Consider the following 23447-nt stretch of genomic DNA (forward strand, 5'->3'; position numbering starts at 1 on the left):
ATCGGGAACCGTCGACGGATGTAGAAGAAGACTACTGACCGCTTCCTTGGCACAACCCTTGAGACACCGCTGCAACCGCAACAGGTTCTCCAATTAAGAATATCCGCACGCATAAGTAGACTGCTGGTAACTTGTAATAAACACCGGCCAGTCCGCAGGATCGCCATGGTAGCTCTTTAGAGAAGGCTTGTTTTGCCGCAATTTGCTCTGGCGTAAGTCCACACTGGAATCTCGATGAGCCATAGTTCACGACAGAAGGACCCACGTCTACGAGAGGTTGCTGCAGTTCATATGGAGTCCTTGTATGGGGGAGACACATGGGATGGTTCGACAACGGTTCGTATTGAGAGGCAACAGGGGGAGAAAACACTGACATGGGTTATACATCGGGGAAGAATATTGAGAACGATCTCCCATTGAAGTAAATATTGAATACTCATCTGGATCATTTGAATAGGGTGGGGTATTTATTTCACTCATTGACTTGGCGCTTAAATTGGGTACACTTACCGAGGGAATGAGCTGGCTGAGGGGGGTTTTACCTGTACCTGCTTTCATTTCTCGTGGCGGTTGCATTCCGTCATGGGTCCTTCACAGCGAAGTCTGAAGTCTCTCGGAGTCATTATAGACGACAAGCTGACCTTCGGCAGCCATGTCGACTATACGTGCAAGAGAGCGTCGACTGCTGTTGCGGCACTATCGAGAATGATGTCCAACAGCTCAAAGGTGTGCGCCAGTAGACGTAGGTTACTGGCAGGCGTTGCCGTATCTATCCTCAGGTACGGCGGCCCGTCATGGTCAAGAGCACTAAGGGTAACCAGTTACCTACAGAAACTGGAGAGCACCTACCGCGTGATGTGCCTCAGAGTGATATCTGCCTACCGCACGGTATCACACGATGCATCCTGCGTGATAGCGAGCATGATGCCAGTCGGGCTGGTCATTCGGGAAGATGAGGAGTGCTTTGAGCTACGTGGAAATAGGGGAGCCCGCGAGCGCACCAGGGCGACCTCGGTCGCCAGATGGCAGCGTGAGTGGGACAACTCCTCGAAAGGTAGGTGGACTCACCGGCTGATACGTAGCATATCGAGCTGGGTGGGAAGACCCCATGGGGAAGTTCACTTCCACCTGACGCAATTCCTGTCAGGCCATGGCTGTTTCCGTCAGTACCTCCACAGGTTCGGGCACGCGGAGGTCCCAGTCTGTCCGGACTGCCCAGGTGTAGATGAAACTGCCGAACACATACTGTTCGTATGTCATCGGTTCGACGTCGAAAGAAGAGCAATGCTTGACGTCTGTGGCTGGGACACAACCCCTGATACCCTTATTCAGCGGATGTGTCAATCGGTGGAGAAGTGGAACGCAGTCTCGGCTGCTACCATCCAGATTGCCAGTAGGCTACAGGTAATCTGGCGAACCGAGCAACAGACGACGGGCACGGCTAACTAGTGATTGGTTAGCTGGAGCGAAAAAGGCCAAGCGCGAAAAAAGGGAGTGAATGGTCTGTTCATGCCGAGGCAGGTTTGGCGCAGCGAATGGCAACTGCGTAAGGGGTAAACCCAGCCACTTCGAAGCAAGACAGAAGAGTGAGTGTATAGGCGTATAAGTGGACTGCCTCATGCCAAGACGGGAGGGTCGTAGCGTAGTATGTTGGAACTAAGCTATCGATGCCTCATGGCGTGGCAGAGGAGTGAAAGGGTGAGCATCCAAGTCAGTCTCACACTGCATGTTAAGGGTGAGCATAAAAGTCAGCCTCACAGGTTGGTAGAGGCTAGCACACAAGTCAGCCTCGCATGGAACGTAAAAGGTGAGCACAAAAGTCAGCCTCATGTGGGAGTGTTTGAGAGTGAATCAAAGTGCGATTGAGAGAGCACCCAAGTAAGCCTCATACAGGATGTATGAACGCGTGAGTGAGAGTGAATGAGTACATTTAGTACAGCCATCCCCCCAGAAGTAATACCGAGAGGTAGTTCCTGGGAGGAATGATGGCGGAGCCCAATGGAGTTTAGTCGGTATTAATGGCTGGTCACCATTCGAGTCCGACACGCCCCCAGTGCACCCCGTGCGGTAGATTGGACCCTACCAATAGCACGTGTACTGGGCTAGGACATAAAGGTCTTCTCCATTGTAAAAAAAAAATGGGTCCTTTCAGGCATCACCTGTAACGATGGTTTATCCGCAATGCCTTCGTCAGCATCGGTCTGCTCCTGCCGTAGCGAAATCTGCATGTCGAGGAACGATTGTTTCAGTTTTTGAAGACGCAGTGATTCTCCCTCCTTTTCTTCTAACTTCTTCTGCTCCCTATACTTCACTTCTTTTTCTTCTCGCTGTCGTAGTTGTCTAAGAAGATCTGCTTCCCGTCGTCGTTACAATTCGTACTGTTGTTTTTCGTGCTCCATCAGTTGGTTAACTTTTTTGACCAAGTCCAACTCTCTTCTATGTCGCATTTCAATTTCCTTCTCGTACGCTTCTTGTTGTTGGACACGTTGTTTACGTAACTCTGTGGTTTCCATATTCCACTTGCCATACAAGGTTAATGGGGTCTTTGGACGAGCACCGTACTGCGTAACCTTCGTTCGAACGCTCAACAAGCTGGATGTGTCTGCGTTCTCTTGTTGGTCTAATAACTGATATTTTCTCGCAATGTACTGCTTCTCGCGTTCCAATTTCTCCTGGGTAGCTCTCAGGTTCAACCCCTTTTCAGCCGCCAACAATTCCTGCTGAATTGTCTCCTGCAAGACCCTCTCTTTCTCCAAACGCTGCATTTCGCGGGCCACACGTGTTCTTCGAGAGCTGGACGTACTGCTTCGCCCAGTTACCGACGTTGGTGGTGGCGCGGGAAGGCGCGGAATGCACAGCACACACAAGAATGGCTTGGAATGTACTGTTCTATAATTCACCCCAGCACAAAGGAAATGGTACCAGCGTGAACAATGATCACACTGTACCATGTATTTATCTGCATTATTGGGACCGTCGCATGCTCCGCAATCCTTTTCATCCGCTCGTTCATCGTCAATCACATCTGCTATACGAAATTAACCTCCGAAGATGGCCGTGATGAAACCTCACGTGGATCACCATCATTTTTGAGGTTAGCTGCATGTTTCTCTGCAGCTCGTGTCTGCGAGCGAGTGTGTCGAACAAAGGATTTCCGAAGCATCTCCGTGCAAGAATGCAAATTCTTGACTTTCTGTTACGATTGATTTTCGAATGATTTTCTCACAGCAATATCGAAGCTTTCTCCGCTTGAATCTGCTCAAGCTGTAAATAATTTTAATTTCTCCAATATAGTTTTAATTAGATTAATATAAGTTCTTCTACTCACAATTTGGTTTCCGATTATTTAATTCGCAATCGCAACAGAATAAATGTAAAATATGGTGTGTATATAAATATTTTTTGATTAATATGCTCCTGACTCTTCAGAGGGTTACAGAAAACTGATTTTCTGATCTACTTTCCTGTCAGTCGTTTACTTCACCAGAGATGGATTGTCAGATGCGACACAACTGATATAACAACCACTTTGGCTCAGTCCGATTGGCGTACGAGGGGTATTTATCCGCAACAGGTTCCAATAGTACTTAATTACTAACATGATGGGCCCTTCTTCACTACTATCAGAAAGAAATGAGTTTCAACTCTCCGAAAGTCACACAGTACTACTACTACTATTGGCTACGGAGGAGTGCTGAACTCTCCTTCTCGTGCTAACTTATCCTCCACAGCGAGAGTAGCTAGTGCTTTTGGATTCTTCGCAGTTGGCCGGAGAAATGAAATTCAACGAAAACATCGCATTGATTTGAATTTCTCTTTACTCATGTTTCTCCAGAAGCATACTTCCAGGAACAAAAAAATCTTCCAGTCGAAGTCTCACCAGAAGTGGCAACCTTATTGGCTACTAGTAGAAAGAAATTGGTTTTATTTAAATTGCACCATCCGGAAGTCGCCCAGTGCTCTGCACAAGTTTCTGAAATTCAACTATTTGGCCTTTTCTCATTCTATATTTTATGAAGTTCAGATAAAAAAAAATCAATTAATAAATGGCCGGTGTTAAGCCAAAGTGGACCAAGCGCCATTTGGAGATACCTTCCTAAAAATCGCTATCGCAGCTAATGTAGCGCTATAAACACCTACATCAGTTTATTTCTGAGAACTCAAATAATAATCGATAGCAAATAAGTACCCTTAAATTTTCTATGACAATGGTTAATAATCTAAAAAATTTTTTTTTTATTAAAAATACCAGGAAAAAATTATGGCTTTGGCTTAACGCAGGTCAAATAAAACTTTAAAAATCGTTCTCCAGTTTCAGAAGGTCGCCTAGATTTAGATAATGTTGCGACGGCCGGAAGATTGATTGAAGATAGAAAATGAGGAAGTAACCAGGCAAAAAGGACAAGGATCAACCAAAAAGATAATCCAAAAATGAAGAACGTAGCAAGAAATGGAAAAATGAAAACACCAAGAATAACGAAAGAGGTAGAAGGAAAATTGGGAAAAATATATGGTCGTGTTACAACCATAAAAAGGAAATAATAAAAAAGAAAGTAAAATAATATGGGAACAAGAAAAAGAAAATAAAGAGCCAAAAAAGGGAAATTGAAAATGAAGATAAAAGGTACAAGGGGAGAGCAAATGGGCAAAAAGAAAAAGCAAATAACAGAAAATAGAAAAAAGAGCAACAGAAAAAGTAAAAAGATGAAAAGGAAAACCAAACAAGAAGAAACAAGAGAACAGGAATAGATAAAGCCGAAAAAGGAAACATACAACAGACAAACGGAAAAACAAAAAATAAAAAGTTTTAGTGAAATAGGATAAAAGAAATAGGGCAAATAGAAAATAGAAAAGGATGAAAGCAAAAGTATAAAATAAAAAAGCAAGAAGGAAACTATGATGAAAGAAAAGTGCAAAAATAAATTAAAGAAAAAGGACATGGGAAAAAGTTGAATAAATAAACACAGATAAGAAGGTAAAAATAGAAAGAAAAAATGAAAAGAAAAATAGGAAAAGCAAAATAGAAAAAAAGAAAAATGAATGGAGGTAAAATGAAGTTAAAAGAATAAATGAAAAAAGGAAAAATTTCAAAAGCCAAATTAAAAATAAAATCAAAGAAGAGAAAAAGAAAAAAGAAAAAAATAGCATTGCAAAAGTAACTAATAAGAAACACGCCGGAAATCCGACGTCGGAATTCTGATGTCGAAAACCCGACGTCGTAATTCTGATGCCGAAAATGCGACGTCGGATTTCCGATGTCGTAAATCCGACGTCGAAATCCCGATGTCGGAAATCCGACGTCGGAAATCCGACGTCGGAATTCTGATGTGGAGAATCCGACGCCGGAAATCCGACGTCGGAAATCCGATGTCGGAAATCCGTCGTCGGAATTCTGATGTCGGAAATCCAACGTCGGAATTCCGATGCCGAAAATCCGACGTCGGATTTCCGATGTCGAAAATCCGACGTCGAAATTCCGATGTCGAAAATCCGACGTCGGAATTCCAATGTCGGAAATCCGACATCGGAAATTCGACCTCGGAATTCCGATGTCGAAAATCTGACATCGGAAATCCGACGTCGGAAATACGACGTAGGAATTCTGATGTCGGAAAACGATGTCGGAATTTCGATGTCGCAAATCCGACATCGGAATTTTGATGTCGAAAATCCAACGTGGAATTCCGATGTCGAAAATCCGACGTCGGAATACGATGTCGGAAATCCGACGTCGGAATTCCGATGTTGACAATCCGACGTCTGAATTCCGATGTTGAAAATCCGACGTCGGAAATCCGACGTCGGAAATACGACGTAGGAATTCCGATATCGAAAATCCGACGTCGGAAAACAATGTCGGAAATACAATGTCGGATATCCGACGTCGGAATTATGATGTCAAAAATCCGACGTCGGAAAACGATGTCGGAAATCCGACGTCGGAATTCCGATGTTGAAAATCCGACGTCGGAATTCCGATGTCGAAAATCCGATGTCGGAATTCCGATGTCGAAAATCAGACGTCGGAATTATGATGTCGAAAATCCGACGTTGGAATTCCGATGTCGATCATCCGACGTCGGAAAATGATGTCGAAAATTCGACGTCGGAATTCCGATGTTGAAAATCCGACGTCTGAAAACGATATCGGAAATCCGACGTCGGAATTCCAATGTCGAAAATCCGACGTCGGAATTCCGATGCTGAAAATCCAACGTTGGAATTCCGATGTCGAAAATCCGACGTCGGAATTATGATGTCAAAAATCCGACGTCGGAAAACGATGTCGGAATTCCGACGTCGGATTTCCGATGTCGAAAATCCGATGTCGGAATTCCGATGTCAAAAATCCGACGTCGGAATTCCGATGTTGAAAATCTGACGTCGGAATACTGATGTTGAAAATCCGACGTCGGCAATCCGACATCAGAATTCCGATGTTGAAAATTCGACGTCGGAATTATGATGTCGAAAATCCGACATCGGAAAACGATGTCGGAAATCCGACGTCAGAATTCCGATGTCGGAAATCCGATGTCGGAATTCTGATGTCGGAAATCCGACGTCGAAAATCCGACATCGGAATTATGATGCCGAAAATCCGACGTTGGAGAACGATGTCGAAACCCCGACGTCGGAATTCCGATGTCGGAAATCCGACGTCGGAATTCCGATGTTGAAAATCCGACGTCGGAATTCCGATGTCGAAAATCCGATGTCGGAATTCCGATGTCGAAAATCAGACGTCGGAATTATGATGTCGAAAATCCGACGTTGGAATTCCGATGTCGATCATCCGACGTCGGAAAATGATGTCGAAAATTCGACGTCGGAATTCCGATGTTGAAAATCCGACGTCTGAAAACGATATCGGAAATCCGACGTCGGAATTCCAATGTCGAAAATCCGACGTCGGAATTCCGATGCTGAAAATCCGACGTCGGAATTTCGATGTCGGAAATCCGACGTCAGAATACTGATGTCGAAAATCCGTTGTCGGAATTCCGATGTCGAAAATCCAACGTTGGAATTCCGATGTCGAAAATCCGACGTCGGAATTATGATGTCAAAAATCCGACGTCGGAAAACGATGTCGGAAATCCGACGTCGGATTTCCGATGTCGAAAATCCGATGTCGGAATTCCGATGTCAAAAATCCGACGTCGGAATTCCGATGTTGAAAATCTGACGTCGGAATACTGATGTTGAAAATCCGACGTCGGCAATCCGACGTCAGAATTCCGATGTTGAAAATTCGACGTCGGAATTATGATGTCGAAAATCCGACGTCGGAAAACGATGTCGGAAATCCGACGTCAGAATTCCGATGTCGGAAATCCGATGTCGGAATTCTGATGTCGGAAATCCGACGTCGAAAATCCGACATCGGAATTATGATGCCGAAAATCCGACGTTGGAGAACGATGTCAGAAATCCGGCGTCGGAATTCCTATGTCGAAAATCAGACGTTGAAAAACGATGTCGAAAACCCGACGTCGGAATTCCGATGCCGGAAATCCGACGTAGGAAATCCGTTGTCGGAAATCTGATGTCAGATTTCTTTTTCCGACGTCGGATTTTCGGCATCGGAATTTCGACTTCGGATTTTCGACATCGGAATTCCGACGTCGGATTTCTGACATCATTTTCCGAGGTCGTATCTTCGACATCGGAATTCCAACGTTGGATTTTCGACATCATAATTCCGACGTCAGATTTTCGACATCGGAATTCCAACGTCGGATTTTCAACATTGGAAGTCTGACGTCGGATTTCCGACGTCGGATATTCGATATCATAATTCCGACATCGGATTTTCACCATCGGAATTTCAACATCGGAATTCCGACATCGGATTTCCGACATCGTTTTCCGACGTCGGATTACCGACATCGGAATTCCGACATCGGAATCCCGACATCGTTTTCCGACGTCGGAATTCCGATGTCGAAAATCCAACGTCGGAAAACGATGTCAGAAATGCGACGTCGGAATTCCAATGTCGTAAATCCGACGTAGGAATTATGATGTCAAAAATCCGGCGTCGCAATTCCGATGTCGAAAATCTGACGTCGGAATTCTGATGTCGGAGATCCGCCTTCGGAATTCCGACGTCGGAAATCCGATATCGGGTTTTCGACATCGGCATTACGCCATTTCAGTGATCGTTTCATGATTTTATCTGAGTTCAAAATGTAGTTTGCAAATAGAACTGCTCAAAATTGTAATAAACCATAACTAAATAGAAATTGAATTCAGCATTTACAGTTAGTTTTGGACGTATTTATGGCACTACCAAGAAACTGTATCTATTTTATCATTAACGCGTTCAACATCCTACACCTACTTAGGAATAGATTTGAATAAACATAGGCCAACGCCCCGGTTTCCGCTGCCGTAGATCAGTGACTATTTAATCGGAAACTTACTGAGTTGAACTTTGATTAATTGCTGAAGAAACCTACCAACCAACGCCTACTGCTTGTCCGGTAATGATGGATGCAGAAATATCCCGATAATTACCTGCGGTGGACGTGGTTAGTCAGTTAATTTGCCGCCTACTATGTATTATCCTTGAACCCACAGAGGCACAGATGGTCCCTTTAAATTTGCTGATATATGCAGAAGCGCAGTGCTGTAAAGGGGCTAAGGTAAGGTACGTAGATGCAAGCACAGCTCAAATCCGATACCCAATCAACGTCCGGATCGGGTTCCGTATTGGCCATTGGTGCTATCAAATTAAAATTAGGTTCAATTAATTTACTAAACGGCTTCGGATGCAAGACCGGAACTAATTGTTGTAGGCCAATATGCTGCCGCGGCCAACGCCCGCCCGCCCGGTGGTACGTAATTACAAAAGACACATTATGGTCACAACACAAGGTCCAAAATGAATATTATTATTGGTTTGCGCCTAATGGCTGTTACATTACTAATATCTAATTAATTACGATATAACGCTCTGTGGGAGCAGCGGCCGCGTTCGCTGTGGAAGGGTGGGGGGTACCAATTTGGGCTGCTATTTAGTGGACAACGAAAGAAGGGGATGGGGGCCCATGTTGCATCGATTTTGTGTTCTTATCGAACAAACAACTCAATAAAGGGAACTGGGGCGGCCAGTTCCGTTTAGTGTAACATATGGCGTTCTCAAAATAGCAATAATTATGGGTCAGCGAGCATCGCCCGTCGTATTTACTATAATAAAGTTCTTTCGTGTGTTCGACATTTGCCTAAGGCGTCTAAATGGCTATTAGGAGAATTACATTTTTTTTTTCTACGGAAACGGAATAAATTATTTGTGGGCTGTTTCAATATATCATTATCTAGCACGGAACTCATCGCGCCTTTAAGCGCCAGACGACCGGGCAGACATAGAGGTGCTACTTCCGCCTTTCCACCAAAACGACACACACACACACAAGTGATTATGCGACAAAGGATGAAACTATAGACACTGCAGTTGAAAAATGAACAATACCAAACATTGGAATTTGTCTACCGCATACCGCTACGCCGATTGATGCCATCTTTACCACCACCGTTGAGCCCATGCCAAATTGAACCCGTGCCAGTACGCTTCGAAACCTTCAAAATCTTCCGGTAAAATCTACAGCTTCGCACAATCAATGCAATACATTCCGACTTTCAAAATTCGACTGCATTTCGTTCAAAGACGATCTGAATAGGGAACTCACCCGATAGGTACAGAGCAAAAATCAGGTATGGATGGTGGAAACGAAAACTTTGGCAGCTCATTTCTCCAGGATAGGATCACTAATAATGGTTCCGAATACGAAATGTCCCTGCCGAGTGCACTTTCGAACCGAAATGATTGTGCACTTTCGGAGACGGTACCAACATATAACAACATAGTGTGTGTGGAAGACTAAGCCTGAGAGTGTGGTGCATTGTTAATGGATTCGGGTTGGCAGTATCTGATGAATAAGCAAATTTTGTGCCAAACCCGTACAACGGGTCTGGTACCATTAGAATGCTTTGCATCACTTATCGGATTTTGGCACAATAATAATGTTGGCAGTATTCGCAGTAGTCGAACAATTTATTTAAACCGGTTAGAAATGAACTGCTTTGAGAGGGAACTATATTAAGTGTTTTATCGGAAATTACTATCAAATGATGAAAATGACAAGGAAGAGCGAGTTCGAACATAAATAAATAAATAACATAATTTACCTTACAGACAATTGTATAACGACAGACATGGCTATTACTGTTTCTACATTGTATACAGTGAAGACCCGCTTTTATCAATTTCCGATTTTATCAACTTTTTGACCCGATTTTGCCAGCCTCATATTAAAATTGATAGTTGGTAGTTTGATGGGCTCGTGCAGGCGAACCAAGTTTAATTCGAGTAAATCTTTTCTTGAGCATATTTTTCTTAGAAAACTCTAGAAAGATAACTGCGGAGAGAAAAACAGCATTTTTGGCAACGTATGCCCCGGCATTTTATAGCAACACGTCCAATGTTATAAGGATAGACAATGTTCGATTGGATTCGTTTTTTGACAGCAAAACCCGAATCCAATCGATCCAAAATGGAGTCTCCGCAGTACTCTTTCTAGAGTTTTTCTAATTTTTTTTATCTTAGAGATCCAAAATATGCAAAAATAAAAACTTTATTTTTTTTAATTTTGCGCTGTCAGACACCCTTAAGGAAAAATTTAAACAAAATAAATCAGAAGGGATTATGAGGCTATACCTAGGGACTAAAGAAGAATATTTTAATAACTTCGGTTTATAAAAATAGGGTTGCCACCCCTCCGGGTTTGACCCGGAGACTCCGGTTTTCGGGAGCGATCTCCGGGTCTCCGGGTTTTACATCAATTTCTCCGGGTTTGGTGGGAAGAAGCATAGGTTCAATTTTTTTGGAATTAATTGATTCTTTACAAAATATTTAAAAAGTCTAAATTAACCATTACTCTGGCTCAGATTTATTTTTCCCGACTAACCCTTCGTTTCAAGGTGGCGAAGAGTTCACCAAATATTGTTAATTTCTTTCACAAAGCAATGAAAATTAAAAACAAATAAAATTTACTACAAATTAACCTTCCGGAAGTCGCGCTAGTGCACTGAGTACACGCTGCTCTGAAAATCTAGCGAAATCGTCTTAGGGGACCAGCGGCTGCTCGTTCGGTAAGCCATATGCGCGACTTCCGGAGGATTAAGGAAAGTAATATTTCGCTATGTGCTACAATTGAAATGTTGCATTCCACTAACCCGATCAGAACGACATAACAGAAAGCTATCAAATTTATATCTCATGTTGATATTTATTACTCACTGTGTTATCTTTGTGATATCCCAATCAGGAAGGCAAGCAAACATATATCAAGATTATATCTTCTGGTGATATCATTGGACTGCTAATATGATATTAATGTACGCATATAACGATTATGTTATAATAAGTTATACATATGTTTTTTCACAATTATCTTTGAACGCTAACGGTAAACTGCAAAGCGGGCAAATGACCATATGGTTAAAGCCCCAATAAACAAATCAAACAATCAACTGTGAATGATTGTTACATTACACAAATGACAGTCAATTTACTAATACGCTGAAGTCTCTTTTCATGCGTCGTTATTCAACTTTTTAAAGCAAATTTTCGAAGTTTTAGATGTATGAGGTCGGAAAACTTGTCTGTAAGGTGTCTGTATTACTTGGTTGCATTTTGATTAAGAGATTATTTATTTTCTGAGACACTCGTCTGACACACAATTTCGAATATGGGGCTAATGATTTCAATGCCTTTATTCAAAAATTTTTGGAATCGTAAAATTATCAATAAGATATTCTAAAGATTATAATTTGCATATAAACGTTATTTTGAAAACGATGCAGGAAGTATCAAGCACTTCAGATGAAATAATAAAACGCGAATTGAAATAAAAAAGCATTTTTAAACTATTTGTTATGGTTTAGTCAAATGGTTATATAATTAATTTTCTTTTAATCGATTCGGCTTAAAAACTTTCTGATGAGTACTGATTTCTACAATATCGTTATGTGTTTTGAGGATCTTCGAGGATCTTCAGTCCGATTTCTAAAATTTACGCGAAATTTTCATAAACAATTAAAATTGGCCAGTTTGTGCGTTCTCCGAACTACCAAGCATTGCATTTTTTTATTTAAACTTCGCATAAAAATGTTTGAGTTTACTTGATTGTTTATCTTTTCATTCCACGTAAGATAAGTTTGATATTTTACGGTTGAACTGACAATTGCTTTGAATGCGCAATGTTCTAATGTTTCCGCTTTTCATTCCTCTTAAAAAAATCATCGAGCTAACATATTTTCGTAATAATCAAGATACTTGATTCATTTTGTAGAAAGTTAAAACAAAACAAGGCGACCTGTTCAAATTGTTGAAAGATTAATATTTGTGAGTATGCTGCATAAAGCTCTAATTATTTCAAAATGGCTTGGAAATCTCTGATTGTATACATATCCCAGCTGGCATTATTGTTCGCTGTTACAATTTAAATGTGTTTTAAATAATGCTTGAAGTAGCTAAAACCTTTAATGTAAAAATAGTGAATAATTCCTCTTAAAATAAAATAAAATAAAATTTAGAATGGAAAATGTATTTTAGAAAAAACATGAAATATTCTAGATTTCGTCACACCGAAGAATCCTCAACAATATCCCGAATTTTCTGATTATCTGTTATAATATTCGCAGTTGATAGATTGCACTACCGTAAAAGATTTGTATTTCGAGGAGTGTATTAGGTTGAGATAATTATAGTTGTTTGCTTAATATTCCTCACATTAAAAGTGCTAATAACAAAACCTCTTGAAATTTCAAAAAGCAAACCTCATAACTATGGTATTTGTTTTTTTGAATCTATTCGGAATCATAAATAACATTTGTCGTATTCTCCGTTAAATAATGTACGTAAATTATCCGCTCAATGTTACCATATCGCATCGACATTATTACTAGAAATCGTGTAAAACATGTTAGCGTACAAGAGAAGCACCGAAGTGCACTATTCAGAATCTAGAAATAGCCCACTTTCCTAATCTGCAAAGATACTATAAAGCTATTCAGGCTATCGTAATATAGGCAGCTGTAGTAGTGAGTAAAACTGCATGAAAACAAAGCGAATGACACAAGGAAAACAAACAGTCCTTAGGCTTTGGCAAAGTTCAATGTGTGCGTTCTGAAAACAAGATGCATCTATAATCGTTTTGCCCTTGACGGATGCGAGGAATATAATGCTAACATTAAATATCACTCGACAGCAACGTCGTTGGTTCATGCAGGAAACATCTGCATAAAACTCAGAATACCCAGGTTCAAATCGCTATAATCCGCAAATAACCATCAGCGTGTCATATATACGTGATAACCATCAGCCAGCATGTATGCAATCATTTGACCAAACTATAAAAAGCTTTTTGCTGCCAAACGAAAACGCCTTAATGTATGCTATATTTTTCTACTCTATTCTATTTTTAGACCTGCACGCTAAATTTGTTAACACTATACAATAGGTAATACAAGCTATATTGGCCGTGGGAGAACCTAACAAAATTTGTTATAATTCTGATAGAAGCCTATCACAGGTTGTCATATTTTTGATATATACTAGAAGAATTTCTGTTATGTTTTCTGTTATTTTACCAACTAACGAGACCAGAGTTATTACACAACTTGTTATCATAACAAAGTAACACAGTCTGCAATAATTTTGTTATTTCTTTCTGATCGGGAAGTCGCTCAAAATGGTGTAAAAAGTTATTTTACTGCAATTTTACCAAATCATTTCACTCTTAGTGGTGCTTATCACCAGCTGCATTAAGGCCTGGCATATTTGTTCTAATCCAACTGACTAGGTCAACATCAAACGAGTTCTTGCGGTGTTGTTGCTACTCCAGCAGCGATCCTTAACTGGGCTAGGGAGTTTTGCCCCTTTGTTGTGAAATTAAAATTTGTTGGTGACGAATAACCGACACCACATAGTGTGATGTCGCAGCTATGCCTCCTTTGCTTTCCTTCTTCTGTTAGTTGTGGAGGAGAGCAATGCTCGTTCGACCTCCACAGTGAGAGTAGCTGGTGCTTTTGTATTCTTGGCACTTAGTCGGGGAAGTGAAATACTACACCACATTAAACCGATAAAACCGTTCTCAAACGTCAAAAATTTACAGCTTTACTTTAACGTAGTAATAAAAAGCGATTAAAGTGCTCTAAAATGCCTAGCAATCGCTTTGATTCCAATTTCTGTCTCGTTCCACTCAAAATCCACCGCCCCCCAGATCAGTGAAAATCTCCGGGTCAAAGCCTCTCCAGAGGTGGCAGCCCTATATAAAAAAGATGTCCCGATTTTGTTAATGTCTCCGTTTTATCAGTCTAAAATTCACCAAGGGGCTGATAAAAACGGGTCTTTACTGTATTGCATTCATTCCACATAAAAAAAAACAGTTTTACCTTACTGTATCACTCCATAAGGAGAAAATGGGTTGATAAAATGTTCCTATAACTGACTCATTTTAAAAGATATTGAAGATCTTTAAGCTAGTGCCCGATTACGATCGCTATTTCTATTTCCGATATGAAGAGATGGTGTTTCACGGATTTCATACGACAATAACTATATTTCGTATAACGCCAACGTTTCGAAGGTCTACGCCTTCATCTTCAGGGCAAAACTATAATTTTTCACTATAATAATAAATACATCCATTCGGCACATTTTACACAAATTTCTAGCAGTAGTATCTTAGTCAAGGAATTTTGGACATTTAAACAGGAAATACAACACGCACATCTACACTGTAAAATCAGAAATTTAATTTGATTTAAATCTCAATTCGAACGATAATTGTGTACAATTTACCGCACGCACGTGTGTGTTGTATATATCTAGGATGGGTTTTCAAAACGACCTGTTGACATTTTGCTCGAACAGAGACAATCTAGTTTGAAGTATGGCGAAAATACTTTCAATTCCTATTTAGGAACTAAACCGTTTTAAATACTAAAAAAATCGTCTACGGTTTCGTTTTTTCCCTTGCTTTAATCATGTAATGCGGTTGATAATAAATTGTAACGATTATTGTTACTATTAAGCAAAACTTGACAATGGGACCTTTTTCTGTCAATACGACATTTTACCAACGCACAATACGTCCTTTTCCCTACATAGATCTCACATACGTCGTAGCGCATAGAACTGATCTCGAGACACGAAAGTACATGCGACTGCTCAAAAAATATATTTAATCTGTAATTAGGAAATATATTTAATCTGTAATTATGAAACAATTACATTTCAAATTCAGTTAACCCCCTTAGCAGTTTGGCGACGTCTCCCCCCCCCCCGTGCGGAGAGTAGTGAAGCGACGAGTGCTGCATCTGATAGCACCAGTGACCCCCCGTAGTGGTAGGAAATAGCCCTACCAACGCACTGAACGGGCCACTATCCGCGATGCGCAAAGTGGTGGAGCAGCTCGATTCAATAATCGAGTTCACTAGCGCAAAGCAAAACATAAGCAAGGAGTTAAAGCAGAGTCTCCTGGAGCTCCGGAAAACTATTCGTGTCGCAAGACAGAAACAGCAGGCTTATGGCAAGAGGGTGGAATGTCGGGAGAAGTCCGACAGAGAAACCCAGACAGTGGCCTCCAAGAGGGAGGGAAAAGAGAAGGTCGATACAGGCACTCAGACAGTGGCCTTCACCTTCTATGGAGCAGCCACGTCGCTCGAAGCGGCGGCCGAGTTCCCCTCGAAGGGAAAAGGCAAGGGCAATCGTAAGACGGCGTCGAACGCGAAGCGCCCTAGGAAGTCGCCAGGCGAGGGTGCAAAAACCGACACCACACGGCGTGCAACCGTTAAGGCCAAACGCCGTCTGGCTGAGGTAAGCGAGGGCGAGAGTGACCTCGCTGAGCAGAGCGTTGGTACCAGCAACCCGGCGCGACCGGGGCAGGGGGGCGTTAGCCCCTGGACGCTGGTTACCAGGAAGAAGCCGGCACCGACACCGGAGGAACCGCGGCCCGCGAAGAAGGCCAAGGACAGAGGCGAGGCCTTGTGGTTAAAAACCGACAAGGACAAATACGCCGACGTCCTAAAGTCGATGAAGGCGGCCGAAAACCTTTCGGCCCTTGGGCAAGATGTGCGCAGAGTGAGACGCACCAACACGGGAGAAATGCTTCTGGTGCTGAAGCGAGGCGCACAATCTAGTGCGGTATACAAGGCCTTGGCCCAAGAGGTCCTTGGTGAAGGCGCCCAAATCAGGTCGCTAGGGGCGGAAATGACTCTCCAGTGCAAGCATCTGGACGAGTTCACGACCGCAGATGTCGTCGCAGCCGTTAAGGAACAATGCGACGTCACAATCGAACGGGTCTGTGTGCGATTTTGAGATGGACCCTCCGGCACTCAAGTAGCCTACCTCAGGCTACTGAAGGCGGATGCCAAAAAGGTAACCGAGAAAGGGAAGCTGAAGATCGGCTGGTCGGTATGCTCTATTAGCATACCCCAGCCGCCTTCAGTGGATAGGTGGTATTGGTGCCTTGAGTCCGGCCACAAAGCCTACGAATGCAAGAACATAGACAGGAGCAAACTATGTCGTCGCTGCGGCGAGTAGGGGCATAAGGAGCGGGGTTGCACTAAGGCGCACAAGTGCCTTATCTGCACCGATAAGAAGCAAGCCCATAAAGATGCTATGGGCGGACCTTCGTGTCCCTTCGGTGAGGCAAATAAGAAGAAGCCGTGAACGTCACACGGCTAAACCATTGTGCAGCAGCCCAACAGCTGCTGCGGCAGTCGGTCTCGGAGTCGAGGACAGATGTCGCCCTCTTATCAGACCCGTACCGCATCCATGCCGGCAACGGCAATTGGGTGTCGGACGGGTCTGGAATGGTGGCAATCTGTACAACGGGACGGTTCCCGGTTCAAGAGGTAATACACTCCTCCGCCGAGGGTGTTGCGATTGCCAAGATCAATGGTGTGTTCTATTGCAGCTGCTACGCCCCACCAAGGTGGCCAATAGAACAGTTCTACCAGATAATCGACAGGCTCTCGTCGGACCTAGTGGGCCGGAAACCGGTAGTAATAGCGGGAGACTTTAACGCTTGGGCAGTGGAGTGGGGCAGCCGCTGTACAAATAGCAGGGGTCAAGCGCTAATGGAGACGCTTGCGAAACTCGATACTGTGCTAGCTAATAATGGCTCCGCTAGTACATTCCGTAGAAACGGAGTGGAGGCGTGGATTGACGTAACATTTGCTAGCCCGGGTCTGGCTCCAGGCATGGAATGGAGGGTAGACGAAGGCTGCACCCATATCGATCATTTAGCAATCCGCTTTAGGATCAACTATGGTGTGCAGCATCCGAGGGCGGGAGATCCCTGTCAGGTACGCGGGTGGAAGTCCAATCACTTCGACAGCGAAGCTTTCACCGCGGCCCTGGGACTAGAGGCCAACACCGACAGTCTAAGCGGGGATGCGCTGGTAGCTGTTCTATCACGCGCGTGCGACGCCACTATGCCGAGAAAAACACTGCCAAAAAACGGCAGATGCCCGGTATACTGGTGGAGTGCCGAGATTGCAGCTCTACGGTCAGCCTGCCTCAGAGCTAGACGTAGGATGCAAAGAGCTCGCACCGAAGATGCAAGAGAGAACCGCCGTGAAGTGTTTCGAGCTGCGAAATTGGCCCTTAACAAGGCTATTAAAAGCAGCAAGAGAGTGTGTTTCGACAACCTGTGTTAGAGTACCAACGCGAATCCGTGGGGTGACGCCTACAGGATTGTGATGGCCAAGACCAAAGGGGGCTCTTCACCCCCAGAACGGTCTCCGGACCGGTTGGCAACGATTATCGAAGTACTCTTCCCGTCTCGAGCCACAAGCCCCTGGCCACCTGCACTACGAGACAGTGCGGGCACGGCCGAAATGGTGGCTCCAGTGACGAATGAAGAACTACTCGCAGTGGCTAAATCCCTAGCAATGAACAAAGCTCCAGGGCCGGATGGAGTCCCGAACAACGCTCTCAAGGCAGCGATCATAGCGAACCCGAACATGTTCAGGCTAGCTATGCAGAGATGCCTTGACGAGTGCCGTTTCCCCGATAGATGGAAAAGGCAGAAATTGGCGCTGTTGCCGAAGCCCGGGAAGCCGCCAGGTGACCCATCGGCGTACAGACCAATCTGTCTGATCGACACGACTGGCAAACTGCTTGAGAGGATCATCCTCAACAGGCTAACCCCATACGCAGCAGGTACGGACGGCCTGTCAAGCAACCAGTTTGGCTTTCGGAAGGGTAAGTCCACGGTGGACGCTATCAACTCAGTGGTAAAGACTGCCGAGATAGCGATCCAACGAACAAGGCGAGGCATTCGATACTGTGCGTTATTGACACTTAACGTGAAGAACGCATTCAACAGCGCAAGCTGGAAAGCCATCGCGCTCTCGTTACACCAGCTTAGCCTACCGGTGGGTCTGTACCAGATCCTGGAAAGTTACTTCCAGAACCGTGTACTGCTATACGAGACCGATGCTGGCCAGAAAAGGGTTCCGATTACCGGCGGAGTCTCGCAGGACTCGTTCCTGGGCCCGGTGCTATGGAAGCTCATGTATGACGGGGTTCTGAGGCTGAAGTTCCCTCCTAGGGTCAAGATCGTCGGCTTTGCTGACGACGTAACCTTGGAGGTCTACGGGAAGTCAATTCCTAAGGTAGAACTAACCGCAGAACACGCGATCAGCACGGTGGAGGAATGGATGAGCGCGAGAGGCCTGGAGCTCGTTCATCATAAGACGGATGTAGTTATCGTCAACAACCGCAAGTCGGCACAACATGCAGTTATCCATGTGGGAGAAGTCGCGATCACTTCACAGCGAAGTCTGAAGTCTCTCGGAGTCATTATAGACGACAAGCTGACCTTCGGCAGCCATGTCGACTATACGTGCAAGAGAGCGTCGACTGCTGTTGCGGCACTATCGAGAATGATGTCCAACAGCTCAAAGGTGTGCGCCAGTAGACGTAGGTTACTGGCAGGCGTTGCCGTATCTATCCTCAGGTACGGCGGCCTGTCATGGTCAAGAGCACTGAGGGTAACCAGTTACCTACAGAAACTGGAGAGCACCTACCGCGTGATGTGCCTCAGAGTGATATCTGCCTACCGCACGGTATCACACGATGCATCCTGCGTGATAGCGAGCATGATGCCAGTCGGGCTGGTCATTCGGGAAGATGAGGAGTGCTTCGAGCTACGTGGAAATAGGGGAGCCCGCGAGCGCACCAGGGTGACCTCGGTCGCCAGATGGCAGCGTAAGTGGGATAACTCCTCGAAAGGTAGGTGGACCCACTGGCTGATACCTAACATATCGAGCTGGGTGGGAAGACCCCATGGGGAAGTTCACTTCCATCTGACACAATTTCTGTCAGGCCATGGCTGCTTCCGATAGTACCTCCACAGGTTCGGGCACGCCGAGGGCCCCGCCTGCCCGGACTGCCCAGGTGTAGACGAAACTGACGAACACATACTGTTCGTATGTCCTCGTTTCGACGTTGAAAGAAGGGCAATGTTTGACGTCTGTGGCTGGGACACAACCCCTGATACCCTTATTCAGCGGATGTGTCAATCTGTGGAGAAGTGGAACGCAGTCTCGACTGCTGGCGAACCGAGCAACAGACGACGGGCACGACTAACTAGTGATTGGTTAGTTGGAGCGAAAAAGGCCGAGCGCAGAAAAGTGAGTGACTGGTCTGTTCATGCCGAGGCAGGTTTGGCGCAGCGACTGGCAACCGCGTAAGGGGTAACCCAGCCACCCCGAAGCAAGGCAGAAGAGCGAGTGTATAGGCGTATATGTGAACTGCCTCATGCCAAGATGGGAGGGTCGTAGCGTAGTATGTTGGGACTTGGCTACCGATGCCTCGTGGCGTGGCAGAGTAGTGAAAGGGTGAGCATCCAAGTCAGTCTATTGAGAAAGGCAAAACGCGATTGTACCAGGATTCATGGCACTTTATTCACGATTTTGGGAACAATTTTTTTCCGTGTAGTTTGGATTAATTAGAAAGGCACAATTGCACCGCTAGGTGGATTAAAACAGGTTTTTCTAATTGAAATCAGAAGATACGTATGAAACTGTCCATATCCGCTACTAGCAAGATTTTATTTTTCAAACACCAGATAGAACCATTGGAAATGTTTATCTAGGAATGTCTATATTTCATATATCTTGAATTCCTAAACGTTCAACACATTTAAATTATTTTAAATAAGCTGTTACCATGGAAAAGGTGGAATGAAACTTACACACAAATCCGATGCCATTACTGCATACATATTTCATTGCGAAGCCAATGTACATACGAACCTGCAAGGTAACTTTTCAAAGTGACAAAAACCGAAAGCCTTTCTCAATGCATCCATCTTCAAACCTGCAAAATGTATGAACCTTCCACCCAAAAACCGTTCACAATGTTCAAAGCCACACGCAAGAAAGAATGCGCCTCAGGTGTGTTTGTAAAGGTGTATGTGTGCGAGTGTGTTTCAGCGTACGTGTGACATTACAACAAAACGTTTCCCCCATTAAGCTGAAGTGTGGTAACTGATTGCAGAGAAATTGCCTCCACCCGAGCAGCGTTCCGGCGGGTGTCTGCCCCGAAGCTGCTACCACCATCAACAGTACCTAAGCGAATTGACAGTCGAACTTCGGTAATGGGTTGCAACAAGAGATTCGAATTAGCCTGATTGAAGCCGGTTTCGGGTTTATCGTTGCTGTCATCGGGTTTGTGTTACGGTTTGTAGTTTAATAGACAGCTAGCTGCAAAAGCGATACAGCACAGTACACACAAAAACAAATCGCAACGGAATTACTTAAGGGTTCATTATTCATTGATTTGCAATGGAATTTGAGCTGGAGAAATATCTAAATGAAGATACAAAAAGACACTTAAAAAGAGTAAAATTCTACTTTTATTACATTAATCAATAACACTCAATTCACTAAATTAAAAATACTATATTCCCATCCCTTCAAATTTCAGAACAATTTTTGGTTGATTTTGTACGAATATTTGTTTGAAATTATTGGTTTAAATTGACAATAGTTTTTGCCACATGGGTTAGCATCTTTGACAGTTACCCCAGTGAAAGGATAGGGATCAAGGTGGTTGAATAAATGGTGTGACCCTATCCAGGTATTTACGTACCATAATGGCAATCTACATCTTCTTGTTCGTAATACGATTAATGGCCCTTTTTTGACAATAGTTTTTTACGTTAGCTTGACAGCAACAGCAACGCCCAGTTGCAGATATCAAGGGTTCATTGAACAAACATCCAACGCATTAGATTAACGTAGGATGACTTTCTCTTACTGGGTGGATGACGTAAACAACTATAGAGTTCTATGCAAACGATTTCACTCACACTACTTGGGAGTTTGTTTTCCTCTAGCTGTCATATATAAAACTGTCAGTCAAATTAAACATTTGAATTAGCTCTCGTAAAGTATTTATAATGGTGTTGAAATGCTCTATGTCGCTGTAAAACTTATTCGGGGGACGTACAATTCCGGTTGGTTATATTCCATCATGAAAATAATCCGACCGAAAAGCTATTTTCGATTTGTTTTCCTCCATCTATTGGGGTTTTTCATTGAAAAACCCCGGGGCGGTGGATTGCACTGTTGTTGCATTTTCTAGCAGAAGAACAGGCCACTAGACGTGTTTCATTCCCACTTCTGCTAGAAAGTGCAAAACCAGTGCAATCCACCGCCCCAGTGTTTTTCAATGAAAAACGACATATGACAGGTGGAGGAAAACAAACCGTTGAATACACTAATACAGTTACAGATTGTCAAGTACTCTATTGTCAATATAAGGGCTGTTGACATATTAGGAACTGGTCGCCGTCATGGCACGTAAATAACTGGATTGAAACATTTTATGACATATTATTGCTTGTGGCACTACAAACTGGATTCTAGCCGCACAGCGCACTTATCATTCTTCTTTTAAATTGTTCTCATAGACTGGTTAGTTTGACTAGTCTGTCTATGAAAGTACCATGTGTCTATCACTTGAAATACATGTGTTTTGACAGCTCACAGTTTTGAGATCACTCGCACTTTGAAAGTGCAGAGTCCCGGTTGGTGGGAAGTGCGCAATATTACTTTGAAGGTCAAGTATTACCAGCGCAGCAACCTACAACAATATTCAGTAACGTAGGCAACGCATCCTATAGAATAGTGGAACATCCCCATTCCATCCTCGTAGCTGATGACGTTTCGGAACACAAACAAAAGTGTCCTTTTTCCCCCGGCGCTCGTTTTCGATGCTGAGAAAAACCAACATCCAGTAGGAGGCAACCTAAAACGGATATGTTTGCTGTCAGCTGCGTAAATGAGCTCTCGTGCGGTAGAGACACAACCCACACTGTGCTCTTGGTACCAGGCGGGTCATTACCCATCATCATTATTATCACACTTGGAGCTGTTTGGAGTGAAGTGGACTGTTGCGTTGGTCCCGGTCAGAGATGATGTTTGTGTGGAGATGCTCGAAACCGAAAGGTTGAAACTGAAAACAATGACCCCAAACTATAGATCCTCATAGTAGGGGACCAGCAAAGGCATATTTCACGAGAAACGTATGATTAGGGCCTAAAATATATCTGTTAAAATACACTATGGAGCGCTGTCTAATTTTTTTCTATGGGTACTTATCCAGCTGCGATGGTATTGACTTATTTGACGTCTAGGACACCAACACAGTTGCAATGTGTATAGACAACATACATATAACGCTATGTTTTCAATTCGCCATCTGATTTAACCTCATTTGGCAAAAAAACTACCCGATTTAACCTCAATCTCGTACTAACACAACTCCACGTAGATTAGTCAATTGAAACGCAGTGTTGCTGAACTCGCAAAAATAACTCTTGTATTTCGCATTCGCGTGTTCTCATTGCGCCCAACACTCGTATCCGTGTGTTCTCCATGCATGCCTTTCTTTCGTTCACTCCCCAGCCGGGTAGAATTTCTGCGAGTGCCAGTCGGCCAAAAGCGACTCAAATTGCACATATTGAAACCCACTCTTTCGTTCGCACCCACCCACTGGCGCTCACTCCTACTGCTGCTCCCGCTCGCCCATGCTCCCACTCGTCCGTACTCCCACTCGTAGCCACTCGCGCTCTTTAACCCACTCGTATCTTCTCGCACTCTTAAGCGCGTTCGCCTTCTCTCGCACTCTTGCAGTCGCTAGCGCTCTCGCTCCCACTCGCATTTCGTTCTTCGTTGGTAGACCAATAATGTATGAAAATGAATTTATTCGGATATTTTATGTTCAAAGTCTAAGCCGCGGCTGTTTGAAGTTCGATTTGCACAATACGTGTGGCTTTCGTCACCGGTACAGCACGTCATGGGAACGTCAAAATTAGTTATATGCAGTTAAATGTAGGTATTCACACACAACATCA

This window comes from Topomyia yanbarensis, chromosome 1, assembly GCF_030247195.1.
Source record: "Topomyia yanbarensis strain Yona2022 chromosome 1, ASM3024719v1, whole genome shotgun sequence".
In the NCBI taxonomy this organism is placed as follows: Eukaryota; Metazoa; Arthropoda; class Insecta; order Diptera; family Culicidae; genus Topomyia; species Topomyia yanbarensis.